This window comes from Carassius auratus, unplaced genomic scaffold (assembly GCF_003368295.1).
Source record: "Carassius auratus strain Wakin unplaced genomic scaffold, ASM336829v1 scaf_tig00034766, whole genome shotgun sequence".
Classification (NCBI taxonomy): Eukaryota; Metazoa; Chordata; class Actinopteri; order Cypriniformes; family Cyprinidae; genus Carassius; species Carassius auratus.
Genome location: NW_020526174.1, coordinates 54,615 through 72,467, shown reverse-complemented (window position 1 = coordinate 72,467; position 17,853 = coordinate 54,615). Strand labels below are relative to the sequence as shown.

Sequence of the window (17,853 nt, the reverse complement as noted above, 5' to 3'; positions counted from 1 at the left end):
TACACATAAAAAAAAAAAGTCTCTACAAGTCTAAAATCTTCCTGCACTTCATTCATTCAGTCGATCATATTCGAAAAATCCAATTGCTGATGCATGACTGTTGTGCCCGAGATGCCATTTCCCCGATTGGATTCAGCCACGGCTAGCCGAACGCATCCATTCAAGTCCATGTCTCTGGAAACAGTGATTCTTATGACAGCATTCATAAATCTGCATGGCCTCTCGTCTGGACCCTAATTAAAGTCGCCCTGCCGCTGGAGTTGCCAGCACGCTATGCATTATCCTGACTCATAATGAACAATCTGCTCCTTGATTTTCTGTGATTGATTCTCACCTTTTCATTCGAGCAGCTCACCTCATTAACCGTGTATTCTCTAGAACCCTCGGCCATCACTGGCTCTCAGATTATTCGTCCGCTGCGTGCCCAGCCGCTGTAATTAGACAGGAACATAATAGAGAGTATTCTTCATCAATGGCCAACCCTAGGTTTAATCAGCTGGCCACAATGGGATATTACCTGCACCCTTCTGATCCGCTCGCGACTGTCAGCGGCTGTCTCTTTAGATTTGGGAAAGGAGGGCGGTTTGGCTGATGAACAGAGAGCACTTTTGGCCTCTCGCTGGCTGGACGTGTTAATTCCCAGCCTGCCAGTTGAGAGATTGGGCTCCCATGATGAGCTGAAGCCCATTTACGCCTATTATTTATTTATTTAGTAGCTGATTTAGTAATCTAGTGTGCCTTTAATTGGGTCTTTTTCTGCTTTCTTTCTGCCGAGCAAGCACAGGATGAGGCCGTACCTGGCTGAAAGGAACTGTAAAACAGCAGTGCACGGTCTTTTGCTGAGGCAAATTAAGGTGGTACATGAGAAAATGGAAAGATTACTTTCCACACGGGAAACACCTGAAAGAAAGCAGAATGTGAATGGAGTAATGTCATAATGAGAGTCCATGAAATCAAATTTGGAGTTTTGTGGTTTTGAAGACCTTTTCTATTAGGTTTAAGGACATCTGTATGCTAGTATACCGCTGAGCTGACATCTAAACTTCAAGCAGATATACGCAATTACAGAAAATGGAAAAAAAAAAAACACAAATAAACACAAAGCAGGCCCCTTGTGTACTGTGTACAGTGTCTAAAAGTATTGATGACTACAGCATATGCACATTTTTGCTAATATCTAATATAATAATATAAATGTACCATTAGTAGAAAAGAGAATAATAATTTATAACTTAACAACAAATATAATATATATTTTTATAATTATAATTTTATTATTTTAGTTCATTTCATAATTTTTTATCATCATAAGTGTATTATAATTATGATTAATTTATATTAAAATTATTACTTGAATGTTAATATTGACAATAATGACCATAGTAATAACAATAATAAATTCTAATTATTTTAATAATTTAATACAATTATTTACATTTGTGTGATATATTATTTTAGTTTTTAATATTTTTATTATCATAAATAATTTTATAATTAATTCTAATATAATTGTATTTATACGTTTTTTTTATTATCAGTTTTTATTTTATTTTATTTTTTTTTACATTTAATTTTAAATAAAGATAATTTTAAATAACATTTTATGTACAACTGGAAGGTCAGATTGTCAGATTACATTGTGTGACATTATCACTTTGTACACTACATATTTTGGCAAATATAGCAGATAATCCTTGTATTCCATAAAGTGCAAAGATTACAAACACTTATAAATAGTAAGAGTTCTAGAAAACAGTAAGAATTGTACTGTAATTTGTTTTTAGGGTATAGTCATTATATATAGTCATTATATATTTAATCGAACACTGATTCACTGGTGATGCATACAGTAAATAGCTTAATATTTATTGGACATATATATAATACATTTTTTTTTGCATCCGTCAAAGCATTTACACCCCTAAAAAATAAGGTTCTTTATTGACATAAATGGTTCTATGAAGAACCTTTATCATCCTTTGAACCTTTCCATTGCTCAAAATGTTCTTTATTGTGGAAAACGATTATTTACATTTTTAAGAACACTTAACTGATTCTCTTTGTGGAACCAAAAAATTGCATAATTGAAAAAAAACCTTTTGGAACCTTTATTTTGAAGAGTGCATGCAGTCTTTGAATTGCAGGTCAGCTCTGATGTGTCTAGATGCATTAACAGGAGTGTTGTTGTGAATGCTGAAGACACTGTTTGAACCTCTTTGTCTTTCTGACCATGTCTCTTTCATCCCAGGCTTAACTGTGAACTCGTTCGGCAGAAATGGGCTGCGGATTGAGGAAGTACCGTCAGCCGGAAGACAACAGTCCCGGGAAAGATTTACTCCACCCTCAAGAGACCACAGGTGGAGACCAGTGTCGGGGTCGCCTACACGTACCACCACTTAGACTTCCTGGTGGGGAAAGATGGTAAGTTATCAGCCGTTTTCCTATCTCTGTGTGAATTCACTCTGATATCTTGTGACTTTAAAAAGAGACGATCTGCAGAGTTAGAAATGTTGAGGTAAGGATAATCTTCGAGGAACTTTTGAAAGGAGAAATCAAACCGTTGCATGTAGAGACTCTCCAGAAATGTTCCTTGATTCTTTGCTGCTCCGCAAATCCCCGAAGTGATGACACTTGCAAATGACAAGCCCCAAATCCTCCCAGAATTCTCTCTGTGAATCACAGCTGCCTGCTAATACACACGCTCAACGACGGACTGTACCTGGATCTCCAGCAGTCGACGTGTTCCTGTGAGGACGCTCTCAGGTGCGTGGTGAGGTGTCTGTGATCTGTGAGGCGGCTGCCGGTGAGATGTTGGAGCCTGCGGGCTGTGAGGTGGCTAATGGGGGAAGATCCAGAGGGGCTTGGCTAAATATAGCTGTCAGAGTTGTTATTTCTCACGAGCGGAGCTCAGCTTGGGCCGGGAGGGAGGGTGATGAGATGTAGTGTGAGCCAGAAGTCTCGCTGACATCTTACCCCACAGATCAGAATAATCCTGTAAGGAGGATTCAGATGAATGCTGAGGTCAATCTCTCTCTCTGAGTGGGCGTAAACCCACACATATACAGTTTTTCCTACTTCCTTCTCTTGAGAAAGTCCTAGTTTCACTTTATCTATCACTAGACAAACAGGGTTGATGGAATTTGCTCCTCTACGATGACATCTTACCCACATCAATCCATCCATCCATGTCTGTCTGTTTTAGGGTTAGGGTTAGGGTTAGGGTTAGTTCGTCCGTCCATCCGTTTGTTCATTCTTTCAATCTGTTTCCCCCTAATTATTTTAGCTGACTGTCAACCTTGTCTTAGATGTTTCTCCTTAAATTCATTTAAAGAGAACTAAAACAGACACAAATCAGACCATTGTTGACATACAGTAAGACATATTACAGTGGAACCTGATGAAAAGTGACTCAAAATCTCTGGATGTCTGATTGCAAACCTGAGCACCGTTTGAGATCACCTCTGAAATCCTGGCGTGTGACCATGTTAGTGCAAATTACCTGGGCCAAATCATCGTTCTAGATGACTGACATCTGAAATTATAGTTTTTCAGCTCTGTTATGGTAATGACTGTAATAGAGCAGCCTGACTGTGCGATTGCTCTATACTGTATGTCCTTGAATTTGGCAAGATGGGTGAATATGTGCACTTCAGTAAACACCGCATACGAGAACTCTGTTATGTTTAGCAGTATTGGCCCATATCTCACATCCCCCACTACGCTTCATTTCTCAGCACTGCCTCTACTCTATTATTGCAAATATATTGCTATTCATAAAGGAGGAGTTGCAAAACACTTTAAAGGAGGGGGAGGAATGAGCAGCAAATGTCTCATCTACAAGGCGAAGACAATAAACTTCCTCATGCAAGACTGCGGTGGCTAGCTTAATGTTCCCTGACGCCACGCGGGTGGAAACATTAGACTGCACATTTGTTAATCGCCTTAATCAAATTTGATTAAGTGTCCATAGTCAACCTGCGCCATTGCTTTCCTTCACAAAGTGTTGTGTGAACTGCCACGTCTATTTGAGAGATCTGACCCATCAATCTATCTTAAGATGTTGTGGTGATATTGTGACATGAGCCAGATGTTGCAACTGCATAGAAGACGAGCACTAAGCAAGCAACGTCGTTAACTTAATTGACTGCTCTAATCATACAAAATAGGAAAATCATACACAATGTCTCAATTTTGTCACTTGACTTTTACAGAAGTCTTCCACTTCTCAGATTGAACTCAAATTGCATGCTTCTCTTCTACTTTCAGACGGCATCTTCAGATTCAAATATTCAAATTCTGTCTTTCAGATTCAAAGATTAAGGAATTCAAAGATTCCGGAATTCAAAGATTCTGGAATTCAAAGATTCCATCTTCAGATTCAAATTCAAAAGTCCTAAAATCAAAAGAATCCAATATGGAACATTTTTCCTCAAATTCCTTCAAGAACAAATGATCTGTCATTCAGATTAATTTTATATTGCAATAATACTCTCTGTCAGCGATAACTAAAGCTAAAATGATAAAAAAGTTACTTGAAAGGATACAAATGATAACTGAAATCAAATTAAATGTGAAAGTACTTATTTTTATCTAGTTGTCAATGCAGCATTTCAAATTTACATCAAGTTTAAATTCACTAAAATAATTGAAATTAAAATGTAAAAATTAATACAAAAATAAATAAATAAAATAAAACTATAAAAGAAACGACTAATAGAAATGGCAAAAACACAAACTAATGTGCCAGATGTTGTGACTGCGTAGAAGACAAGGCACCAAGCAAAGCCATGTTATTTAATTAAGTGACTGCTCTAAACATCTAAAAATAGGAAAATAAAACACGTTGTCTCAATTTTGTCACCTAGACTTTTGTAATTCTCAAGCATCTCTTCTAGTTTCAGATGAGATCTCAGAAATGTTCTTCATATTTAAAGAACCTGCAGTCAAAAGTCATTTTTTGATCAAATTTTTCCAAAGAACCAATGATAAATTAAGAAATCATAATAAAATTATAATAAAAACCATAATAGTATCTAACTGATACTAAAATAACACTGCTTTATGTATCATTGGTGTCTATTAAAAATTTGGTAACACTTTAGTATAGGGTCCAATTCACACTGATAACTAGCTGCATATTAGCATGTCTATTATTAACATATTGGCTGTTTATTAGTGCTTATAAAGTACATATAATGCATGACATCCATAATCCTACCCAATTCCCTAAACTTAACAACTACCTTATAAACTATAAGTTATCATCAAATAAGGAGTTAATTGAGGCAAAAGTTATAGTTAATGGTTAGTTAATAGTGTGAATTGGACCCTAAAATAAAGTGTGACCAAACATTTTCTTAAAGCATTTAAGGAGAAATGTCAGATTTTTGTCTAAAATTATCATGAATTTCCATTCTGATCCAGACAAGAACATCTTGTAAAAAAAAAAAAAAAAAAAAAAATATATATATATATATATATATATATATATATATATATATATATAATTATTATTATTATTATTATTTTTATATATATATATATATATATATATATATATACTGTATATTCGATATTAAAGATAACACCATATTCCATTTTCTGGGATGAGACACCAATTAGACAAAATGAACACCTTGTGTTTGTTGTTGATTTTGTCTAAATACATTTTCCCCTGATGCTGGTGTACAAAGAAACACCCTGGTAAGCAAGCGCATGAGCCTCGTAGTTGTGTGGTAAAGAAGCCATCACATGAAATACACAAGGGTGGTGCTAAACATGCCCTGCACGTGTTTTTTTTTTTTTGCACGTTTCCCTCAAATGTGATTTCAAATGTTTAAAATGTCAAGAGGAAGAGGAATAGAAAACACACTTACGGACGGCTTCTCGACCACACGGCGCTCTCCAAATCACTCTCACAACCCTGATATCATCAGAGAGTGGGGCTGATTATTAAATGCAATGACACCTAATACCTTTATTCAACATGTCAGTTAATAATACAAGAGGAGTCTTTCTTTTTTTTTTGCATAGCAGCTGAAAGAGAAGGCGAAGACAGTTGGTGCGGGGTTAAAGGAGCTGTAGTCGTGTAGGGGATTAGAGCAGGTGGATTCAGAGACTGCTGCTTTTATTCTGCAGCCAAGCAGTGTGAAAATTGAGTCGGAGGGGCACCGCGGGAGTCACATTCACAGCCATTTGCTTCCCCACATTACCTTCCTTCATTTCATCTTCACCGCGTGGACGACTGCCACAGTGCTGATGAGTTCGGGCCCCAGACCCCGCACCCTTCCAGAGAGCCATAGTTCAAACCTCTGCCTGTGAAATAGAGGCTCTCCGCTGGCGTCAGGTTAAGGCTTTCAGCACAAAGGCAGGTGAACCTCTATTATATTCTCTCTGATGTGGACGCATTGATTCCTTTAGCTTTTCTGCGAGATGGGCCTGCAATAAAGATCAAATGGGCTATTCGGTTAAAGTCGATAGAGACACTGACAATGCAAGTCCTTCTTCTGGCATAGTGTTTACTTTTAAATGGAAACAGAGCATTAGAAACCTTTTTATCCATGCTTAAATACTCCATGTTAGATTCACAAATAAATCTAAATTGTGCTTACACTAGGGCTGTGCAAAATCCAGAATCAAAGAATTGGATCCTTTTTTTATTTTTATTCATGAGGTGGAATTTGAATCGGCCTCATCCCACAGGAAGTTAAACTGGAATTGATAGGAAGAGGAATTTACTGGATTCAGGTCCACCCCCGTTGATGCATTCTGGGAAATTAAATTCATACTACTGTTTAATATTTTGTGGTCATTAAGTCTCACCAAGGCTGCATTTGATAATTTATTTGCCTGATTTATGTCAGTCAAAGCTGAATTTCCAGCATCATTCCTCCAGTCTTCAGTGTCACATGATCCTTCAGAAATCATTATAATATGCTGATTTGCTGCTCAAGAAACATTTTTGATTATTATTAATATTAAACAGTTGCACTGTTTCATAGTTTTGTTGAAACTGTGATGCATTTTTATCAAGGCTCTTTTTTGATCAAATGAATGCATACTTATTTAAAAATATATATTAATAAAACTATTAATTTCTTTAAAATAAAATAGAATAAAATTAATGTTAAGCAATGCTTTGGTTTCTTTTGGAACCTTTTTTATAAGCATACAAAAATTTAATAAAATAAAAAAGCCAACTAACCACATTTTCTCTGAAAATTAGCACATCTGTAACCAGAAGCAGAACAATGACATTCTCATGTAAATGTTCTGGCAGATATAAATACACATAGGAAATGTCAACAGCTAAGCCATAATGCTTTGATCAGGTTTCTAGACTATTTGTGATTTTGTTCTTGATGTGTTAAGAGCACCTGCCCAGCAGGCTTTCTCTTTTAAAAGTCGCCTTTAATCTTTCTAAAGAATTTCCTGCCTACCTCGGTGAACTTTCAAGGAAGAGCTCAGTGTGCATTAAGGGCACAGTTCTGATATGTGAAGCTGTATAATTACTAACACCAGCAGTACAGTGTAAACAGACATAAATAGCACTTTTCCCAAATAAGGTAAAAAATAAGATCTGAAACTCAAATATTTCTTGAGTTTCAACAGATTTGAAGAAATATAGCATTACATTAGTTGCTCAGGGCAATCCTCTGCAGTGAATGGGTGCCATCAGAATGAGAGTCTAAACAAGCTGACAAAAACATCACAATAATCCACCATAAGTCCATCAGTTAACATGTGCTGTAAAAAAAAAAAAAGCTGTGAGTTTGTAAGAAACAAATCCATCAAGACATTTTGACTTTTTAAGCAACGTTTCTGAAGACAATACCAGTCAATAATCAATATTTGACAGGGGACAGGCCAATATCACCATTCTTTTCATGCTAGTTAATTTTATCTTCTTTAACAGTTTATCATCTGATCTTTTTCAATGTAAAATCCCATAGGATCTGTGCTTCTAATGCTTTTAAAGAAACTAACAGGACACCAGAGTCTTCCTTTGCTTCTGTAGTTAGAGTGTTGTGGTTATGTTACATGTTTAAAATCAGTTGTGTTTCGGGTTGTCATAAGCAGCGCTGACAGCGTTCTCGACAACAGGAAATCCAGATCTCTGCAAAGTTCCTTCCTCTTTTCGACAGAGTCAATGTCAAAACTCTGCTCGCTGCAGTTTGTTTCAGATTATAGCTGCTTGTAGGGGAAGAAATTCATCTTACTCTGTTCATCATCTTTCCCGTGTCAGGCTGCTGTCATCTAAATGGCTTTTGCCTCAGTATAATGTCAAAGTAAAGCCCATTTATTGGTGCACATTTCCCCTTTGTCACTATGAGGGAGAATAGGTGGCCACTGCATTGATCTGTCTGCCGGTGGCTAGATAAACCAGGTTTGCTTCACAGTGCTAGCGAGCGGATGTTTGCCCTCAGCCCCGAGCATCTGCTTTACATCACAGCATCTGTTCGGGCCTCTGCTCTAAAGAAGCACATTGAACTTCCACAGGCCAGTCATCTCACATCAGCATGGCAGTCGCTTCAGACCGGTAGTATTGATTCCGCTCAAATACAATCATCAAGTTTCCAGCGGTGGGGTAAACAGCAAAGATTTAACAAAGGAGCTAGTTTTCTGTGATCTTAGTTTCAAAAGAGAGACACTTTTTTTTTTTTTTTTTTTTTTTTTACGTCCATGTCTGTCAGCTTTAAGACATTTTTACAGTATTTCTCATATGGGAAAATTTACCGAGGATGCATCCTGCACTACACAGATTTTTGTGTCTAATCCGATTCTTTCTTGATTCATTGTACCTCCCCCTGATTTACAAATAACATAGCCGTGACATTACTAAAGGCTAATGCCATCATTTACTCACCCTCCTCTTGCATCATTTCTGGGCAACACAAAAGGGGATTTTGATAAGTTGCTATTGTCCATTGAAAATATATGCTGCCCACAGGTGACAAACACTTCAAAAGGAACAAGCAACACCCTAAAAGCGTTCCACACAAACTTCAGAAAACTTATAATGCATTACTCTCTTTCTCTTTCTATATGATATTTATTTATTCCACTTTTTGAAACTCAACAGTCCTGGTCACTAATAGTGACTTAGAATATAGTGCATCAAACATTATATACAATTTTATACAAACACACACACACACATATTTCTCCCTTTTGGAAACAAAGTTAACACATTCTCTCAAGTAACATGTACCTGAGGTGTCTGGTCACATTATTCAAAGTTCATGGAAAAAAACAAAATTCGTCCACTTCCTCTGGATCTCAGCTAGCGTCTGTGGCTACTCAATTCAATATGGCTTCATCTGAGCTCTGTCTTTTATGTGTCTCTTTGGTTTCTGAAATATAATAAGGAATCATAAAATTAAATGTAAAAAAAAAAACAAATATATATATATATATATATATATATATATACACTATGTATCACCATGAGTTGAAATGTGTGGATAAGCAGGCATCCACCAGAAAAGGAAGAAATGAATCATCTGAAAGTTAAAATTTTGAGTGACGGCAAATGAAATGAAAAAGAGAAATGACATAACAAACAAAAACTTGTTCTTGGAATTGATGAGTGTGATCTCAGATCTGATCTGAATAGATATATATATATAATAGTGTATTCACATATATATAAAGCAGTTTAGACAAAAAAATGAATACACTACTTCTATGATATTTAAATATAATATTTATGTAAATGTTTTTCCAACAAATCAAATACAGTGTAGTTTCAGCATTAATTTGCAGTTGGTCATTATCTGAAACAGCTGATAGGCTGTGTCAGTTAATTTTCAATTATTTTCAATTATTATTTTATTCATTTAAGTATATATACTATATATATTTAGTCCATCAGAAAGCCTGAAGACTATTACTATATATATTTTTGTTGTTGCTGCAGACTGACTTTTCATGGCGTTTCTCAAATACACTAATTTCTCATATTTCCACACCCAACTTGAGTGAATTTTTGGACTTGTGTTTCCATGGAATCGGCCTCCCATGCTGGAATCATGGAGCTGTTTCCATGACAATCCACCACCTGTTGTTCCGTTCCTTTCACACGTCTGCCATGAGATGATTGGCATTTGGGAATAACAAATTATAGAGGTGCATTTCTTTGTTAGGAGGCGTCAGATCTACGGTGTCTCATTTACACGTCTATACTGTAGGTATATCGAGTATATCCAATGTGTTAAAGGTTAAAAGTCCTTTTATGTAGTTTAAAACATATAGTGCTTATTTTAGTCCCAGGAACGATGAATATATTTCAATTATATTTGTTTAGAGATTGCTGTCAGGAGGACTCAAGTGAAATGACGGTTCAATAATGGGTCGAAACTGACCTATTCAGTCTCACTATGAGAGGAAAGCTCTGAAAAGAGGTATGGTTTTTTAACAATTAAATGGTTTGCAAAGGCTTCATTTTTCAAGGGAGAGGCCAGTTTTATAAATTCCCATGAAGAATTGAAAGGGTTTTCTTAAGAATGACAATTTGTGGAAAGAAAAAGAACTTCCTGTATTTTGAGGTTGTTCTATTTTTAACTCTTTCATACTGTAAATACTAAAATAATCTTGTCATGCAGTGACATGAGGGGGACATGCAGATGTTTAATTGCATTATAAGTGCCATGTGCATTCGGCCCCATTGCATTCTGGTAGCAATTACAGAGGGTTTGTATGTATGCACATTATGGACTGTGTAAAGTACACATCCCAGAGGAATGTTGAAGTCTCTAAAGGCTTTTTATGAGAGATCCTGATCTCGGGGTAGTCAGATCTCACTCAACTACACAAACACAAAGGTAGGATTCAGAGAGAAGCAAGCAGAACCATTTCGAACATCAGTTTCTTTTGTTTTGTGAAACTGCACCAGGGGACACAGAGTCTGCACAACAAACTGAAGGAAAAATATCAAATATTCATTTCTAATAATGTCCAAGTTTCCCAGGGACACAATGCAATAATATAAACCCTTTCAGTGTATAATATTAGCGCATAATTTACCATGCTCAAATATATTCTGCAGACTTTCCCCTAAAATTAGTGCAGAAAAAGTCCAATCTGGCATTTAAGAAAGATGCCAATGGTTGATATTGTTGGTTTGAATAGGATTTACTGTACATTATAAAAACCTAGCAGAATAGTGAAAGATCACTGCCAAACCGATGCCATAATATCTAATATGATCCCATAATGCCCTTTAAGTGCCACAGCACTTCCTATGATATCATAATACCTTTTATGATGTCACAATAGGCATTATGGTTTCATAATGATCTTTACGGTATAATGCCCTGATGTTACTGTAAAAAGTTTGAGATTTTTTTTTTTATGTAGAAATGAATGCATATTCATCAAGGACAAAAGTGATCAAAAGTGGTACTATTTTTTAATGTTACAAAAGATTCATATATAAAATAAATGCTGTTGTTATTGTTTTTGTGGTTGCACTTTATTTTACAGTACGTGTACTAACATGTACTTACAGTGTATTTATCTAAGAAAGTTCTGGTGACACAAGGTAACTACATGGGGTAGGGTTAGGTTTAGGGGTAAGTTCAGGGTTAGTACCTAGTTATTACATAGTAATTGTAATTACTATAATAAGTACATAGTATGTACATGGGGAACAGGACTGTAAAATAAAGTGCTACCGTTTTTGTTTTGTTTTGTTTTTGTTTATTTGTTACTACTTTTTTGAACTATTTATCAAAGCAGCCAATAGAATGATTTCCACTTATTTTAAATTGTAAAAATAAGAAAAATATTTTAAATATTTCAGAATTTTTCTGTATTTTGGTTTAAATAAATGAACCACTGGAGATTATTAAAGATCTCTGTGTCATGGAAGAGTTTTGAAACATGACACAGGATTTTTGTTTGCAATTTGTGTTGTTTTGTTGCATCAGGCTTGATGTGAACAGGCCCTCGTGTCACTTTCCATGAAAGCAAAAGCTAAATGACATTCAGAAAACTGCATCACGAGCGTCTCATCGCTCCATCAATCACTACACATTATTTATAATTTATTTTTCTAGCTTCACAGACTAACGCCCGCACAAACCGTCGTCCATTTGCTGCTTAAATAATACAGGATTAACGACAGCATCATCTAACACAGCGGCATGGAACAGCAGTGTGAAATCATGAATTAACAGCCTGGTGGCTCCTAAATCATGTCAAAAGAGCCACAATCAGAGTACATCAAATTGATTTCTTCACTTGTGCCGTGATGACTGTTGCACGGGTTGAATAGCACTTGATTGTTAGATTGAGTGTGACTGCTGCACTGGGCCCATTAAAGCTTTCTGACAATGGCAGCGGAGTAATATTCTTAGCTTTTCCAGACGCTCATCAATGGATACAGAAATAACGCTGATGAACAAGCCTCCTCTATTTAACAGAGCTTGTTTCCCAAGAGCTGTCACTTAGCAACAGGACCGTCAGTGGACTCCTGGGCATCTGAGATGTCCTGTCAAGCAAATGACTGAATTCCACTAAAAGGCTATTAATAAAACCTTTTTACCTGGAAAACAAATCACCTTTAATGCATCCCATCAGGCATAGGTTGTAGCGTCTGATTAGCGTCTGGAAAATTCAGTCGCCAGAAAATTGCACTCCTCTCCGTCTTAAAGCAACGGCTCGTTCGAAAATAAAAATCTTCCCATCATGTCGTCTCAGATCTATCCATCTATCTATCTATCTATCTATCTATCTATCTATCTATCTATCTATCTATCTATCTATCTATCTATCTATCTATCTATCTATCTATCTAATTGCAATTCTACATCACAAGTGATCCAAATTTAAAAAAAAAAATGGTAGAAAATATAAATACATTTAATTTTGAAGTGCAAATTATATACAGTTATTATAATGCAATATTGACTTTCAACCCATAGTAAAAAGTTTGGCCACCTCTTCAATGGGGGAAAACAGGAAGAAGTTCGTTAGGACTGGCATGAGGGAACGAAGAGTAAACGATGACAGCACTCTCATTCATGGCTGAACTATGCCTCTACCTCTGTTTCATCTTCAGTGGCGCACATGAAATCAAAGGACTTTTCATTTGCAATATGCCATGGCTAACTGCTTGATGTATTTCTTTTGTCACTGTGCAGTGGTTTCGCATCCCAGGGATTGAGTGTTAATGTCTAATAACACCAGATATATGAGTCTGCAATCAGTAACTGCAACTTTTACAGCCAATAAAATGATTTTTACAGATGAAATACATCATATCAACATTTTTCTCCTTCTGCCAGATAATATTTGAGTTTCATAGTGTCAAGTGCAGGGTAATAAGCTGGTAAACAGACTCTACGGCATATGTCTCCAGCTCAAAGGACAAAAGTCCTTAAAAGATTAATATGTCTGAAAGATAGAAAAGATCATCAGTGTGCATATCACACGGCCAACACTGACCTGAGCCGAAATGCTTCTGGATGGTTAATGTTATACCTATAAAGTACTAAAATTACTAAAACTGAAATAAAAATAAATTACATCTACATAAAAATACATTTATTTGATCAAATATTAAATAATTAGAACTGAACATATAAAAACAAAAGCTACATATTAATAAAGGCTATGCATGAATACTAAAACTGGATGCGCATAAAGACCGTTATTAAACTTACACTGGAAATTTGGTTCATCTTTAATGAAAAAGATGCAATATAATACTACAAAAACACACACAACATCCATCAGAGCCAGATGACACAGAATGGCAGTGTTCACACGGGCTCCTTTCCTGGTGCATTTACCAATTTAAGACAACAAAATATACCTGGAGAGAAAGCTATTCATCAGCATTCCCATTCTTCTCAATGGCAGTCGCTCAGCTGGCGTGTGCAGCCTTTGTGGTTTGCCATCTTTCATGGGTACAAATTTGTGACATCAAACATGCTGCATGTGGAAAATAATGTTTTTTTTTGTTTGTTTGTTTGTTTGTTTTTTACGGATCATGAACACATTACAGTGCAACCAATAAACACAATTAAGAAACAGCTAATTTACCACCACTTTAAATCTATCAGTGATTATTACTGTTAACTAAAACTATGCTGGAAAAAAATTGTATTTACCTGTTTCTGACTAATTTACCTGGAGCAAGCTATCCGTCAGAATTTCCATTCTTCTCAATAGCAGTCTCTCAGCTGGCATGTGCAGCTCTGGGACAGGCCATCTTTCATGCACTGTAAAAAGAATTCTTTTTTATTTATTTTTTTTATGAGTTATAAATAAAACAAAAGATATTGCCATTTGTTTTACAAGAAAATATTTCAGTCTTTCTACTTCAAAAAATAATATTTAATTTGATGTGTTACATACTGTTTCCTTGCAATTGACCAGCATTTCTCAATGAAAAAATGTTTAAAAGTAATTGAACATGAAAAATCTGTGACGTCAAAAATGGTACATTGCATCTTAATGGAAGAGTGCAGTACAATAGCAATTGCACATCACAATACATAATTAAATGGTTAAAAACTGATGAGGGAGATAGAAGCAATAGCCCCTCACTGAAGTTCACAAGATTTATTCAGGGGGTGGAGACGGGTAGATTTAGGGAAATGGAAGGTGGGAGGACCTCACCCCTTGGATCTTGTGTTCTGCAGTGAGGACCATCTCGAAAGAAGCGGGTCATTGGAGAGGTAGTAGACATGAGAGGAGTCACGGGAGGGGATGATGGGAGAGGCAGAATGAGGGGAGGAGAGAGATTTGGGAACCACTCCACAGCCACAGCTTGATTCTCTCACAAAGGTTCATTAGTAAAGTAATTAATGCGTGCCGCTGTGCCCTGGGGCTCGTGCACCGACTGTGAGCAATGACTACTAATGACATAAAGCAGTCTTCCACAGAGCCTAGCCTGAAGAAACACTTCCACACACGACACTGCAAATTATCCTATTTCATTAGCCACACAGACAAACATATTTCACAGAGGCCTCACTGCATAAAAATAAAAGTTCCTTATTGGCATCGACGGTTCCACTTAGAACCTTTAACGTCCATGGAACCTTAAAAGTTTCTTTAAAGTGGGAAACAGCAAAGACTATAGAATTCCCAAAACGTGTCACTTGTTTAGTTTTGAATGGGCAAAAATGCAATGCTCAATATGGCCATTTTTTACCACTATTTGAGCAAAAGAAACATAATTTATGTGATGTGTATTAAATTTAATCATAAGAGGCGTTTTAAAGATGGCCGCCGAGCAAAATGACTTGCCCTAAAAATTGTTTAGGAAATAGTGTCGTTGGTACTTCGGTAGCAAGTTGATATTTACATTTTAAAAACTGAATTAAACTAGTCTTTCAGTAACATGGGAGGCATCGTGACAACAGAGCTGAGAATCTAAATGCAGCTTTTAATGACGAGTGGTCAAAACAGGCAGGGTCAAACACCAGCAAACAGGTACAATCCAGGGCAAGACAAAAGAGTAATCCGATAAACAGTCCAAGGTCAAAAAACAAGAAGGCAAGGCAAGGCAAGGTGGAGACAAGGAACAGGATACATGCTAAGCAATAATCAGCAAAGTGTGTGTGGATGTGTGCAACCTTTATAGTGTTCCTGATAGGAAACAGGTGTGGTGCTAGGCAAGGGTTTAAGGGAATTGGAGTCCTGAGAAAACAAAGACAAAACCCCTTATCATGACATTTTCGCAGTACCGGTAGTACAAATTATTAGGTTGATTCAGTTCCCACTGATAGACGTCTGTTTTCTAATGTCCTCCTGTGTATATGAGAGCACGCTTTGTGATAAATGTCAAACGTTTTTATGTACAACGTGTTTTTGCAGCGTTGAGCATTGTAGCCAATCACAGACGTGTTTGTTGAGCATGTGAACTCAACAGCCAATCAGAGGCGTCTAAATCAGTTTCTGTATATAATCCAATCATAATTTGAATAAAAGTTTTATATTCCATGATGCTGCATACACACTGCAAAGTTTTGGGGTGATTATATTCTGTATGTTCCGTATTGAAATGCAGGACTGAATCTGAAATCGCATTGTTTGACATGATAATCATAACAATGGACGGGACAAAAAATCTGATAGATCAAAGTAGATCTGTACCTATAATGTGTATAGTTGCTTTTAATTTTTTCAAATACTTTTCAACTTTTTTATGCAATGTTTACATACATTGAACCGATTTGAAGGCTACGTGTTTAAAGTTTAATGTTAACATTTTTACTTTTTTATTTATTTTAATTAATCTAAGTAATAATAAAACATTTTATTTAATTTTCAAACAGTTAAATAATAATAATAATTATTCTAATAACAATAAAACTTTAAAAAAATTATTAGTATTAAAATATTAGTACCGACAACAATAGCAGAAAAATGTTCTTTACACTAAGAAAATAATGGTTCTTTTAAGAACTGTTCACTGAAAGGTTCCAATATGGTTCTTCTGTGGCATCCATGTGAAAATCTGCTTTTAGAAGCTTTATTTTTAACATTGCACATGGTGCTGAAAATAGCGAGCTCACCAGATCTAGTGAGAAACTTTCCAGATGAGTTATTAACATGCTCCAACACATGCATGCCTTTAATAGTCATGAGATAAAATGGCGCGGAACCACCTTACGTGCTGTAAAACCTAAGCAGTTCCTTCCCACAGATCTTTTATTCTAACCCTCTCTCATCGTTCATGCAAATCAGATTGAACCGTTTTCCCCAGCGGCAGAACACCGCATTCTCTCCGCTACCCAATCCATACTGTATCTCTGGGTTAATTCATTTCATACTCATTTCTTTTTAAATGCACTGGCTCGTGAATGTTCTGTAATGCCAGTGCTGGGTTAAAGGGCACGGGGACCGGATCACATCACAGAACTGAACATCTGTGAGTGGAAAGACACGGCTGTCTGACATTGAAGTGGACTCTTGCCTGACTGACAGGGAAGCTCATGGGGCCAAAAAAAAAAAAGAAATCTTTTCAAAAAATACTGCTGAAAAACACAAGCATGTATGTGTTCTTGAGTAATCATTCACTCTCGGATGGGTCGCATATTAGAGTTAATGTAAAAATAATTACATTTCTTATTAATAGTCTCTGCGGCACTGGCCACAGTCTACTGCTGTAATTGAGTTTTTGTGTCTAATGTCTTTGGGCAAGGGTTACCATTATTACTCTTACCATTATTAATCACAAGAAATAAACTTTTACCATGGCATGTGACTACAGATGTGAGTTTTGCAGGCAAAATAATATTATTAAGCCTGTAAATGTCACATTTCCCCTTCCACGCTTTGTTATTTGAAAATAATTGATATTATAATTCTTCCAGCTAAAAATGTTTTGACATTAATGAATATTACCTAAAGCTAAAACTGAGACACATACTTAGGAGACAGCTTTATTGCTCAGCAATTAGACATAATGCAGTCCTCAGATGTTTTTCACCAACTTTGTCTATTTTTTCTTCTGGACACCTAAAGATAGACTCAAAGGAGTATTAGTGACATATAGCAAGGGAAGATAGACATTTTTTATACATGGTGCTGTAAGGGTCAATTGAGATGCCCTGCGATTCACTGAACGAGCCGTTTAACATAAAATCTTCGCTGGATATTAATATTCAAACTATAGTGAAACACTATCAATTAGCACAATAACAAGATCGGCAGTTTAAGACATTAACTTTTAAGCATAAAACACAAGATACTTCTCTTTTCAATATGAATAAGGCTTTATTAGATAAATCTAAGACATATAAACTAATCTAACACATAAACGCACGCACTCACACATTCACACAAGTTGCAGGAAGATCGAAAGTTAGGGAAGAGTGAGTTTAAGAGAATGAA

At 36.1% G+C, this 17,853-nt stretch overlaps 1 pseudogene; it reads left to right on the top strand.

Moving 5' to 3' along the window:
- The first annotated feature begins 2,258 nt into the window (after positions 1-2,258).
- The window catches only part of LOC113081648 (raftlin-like), a 67,835-nt pseudogene continuing 52,240 nt past the window's right edge, over positions 2,259-17,853 (top strand).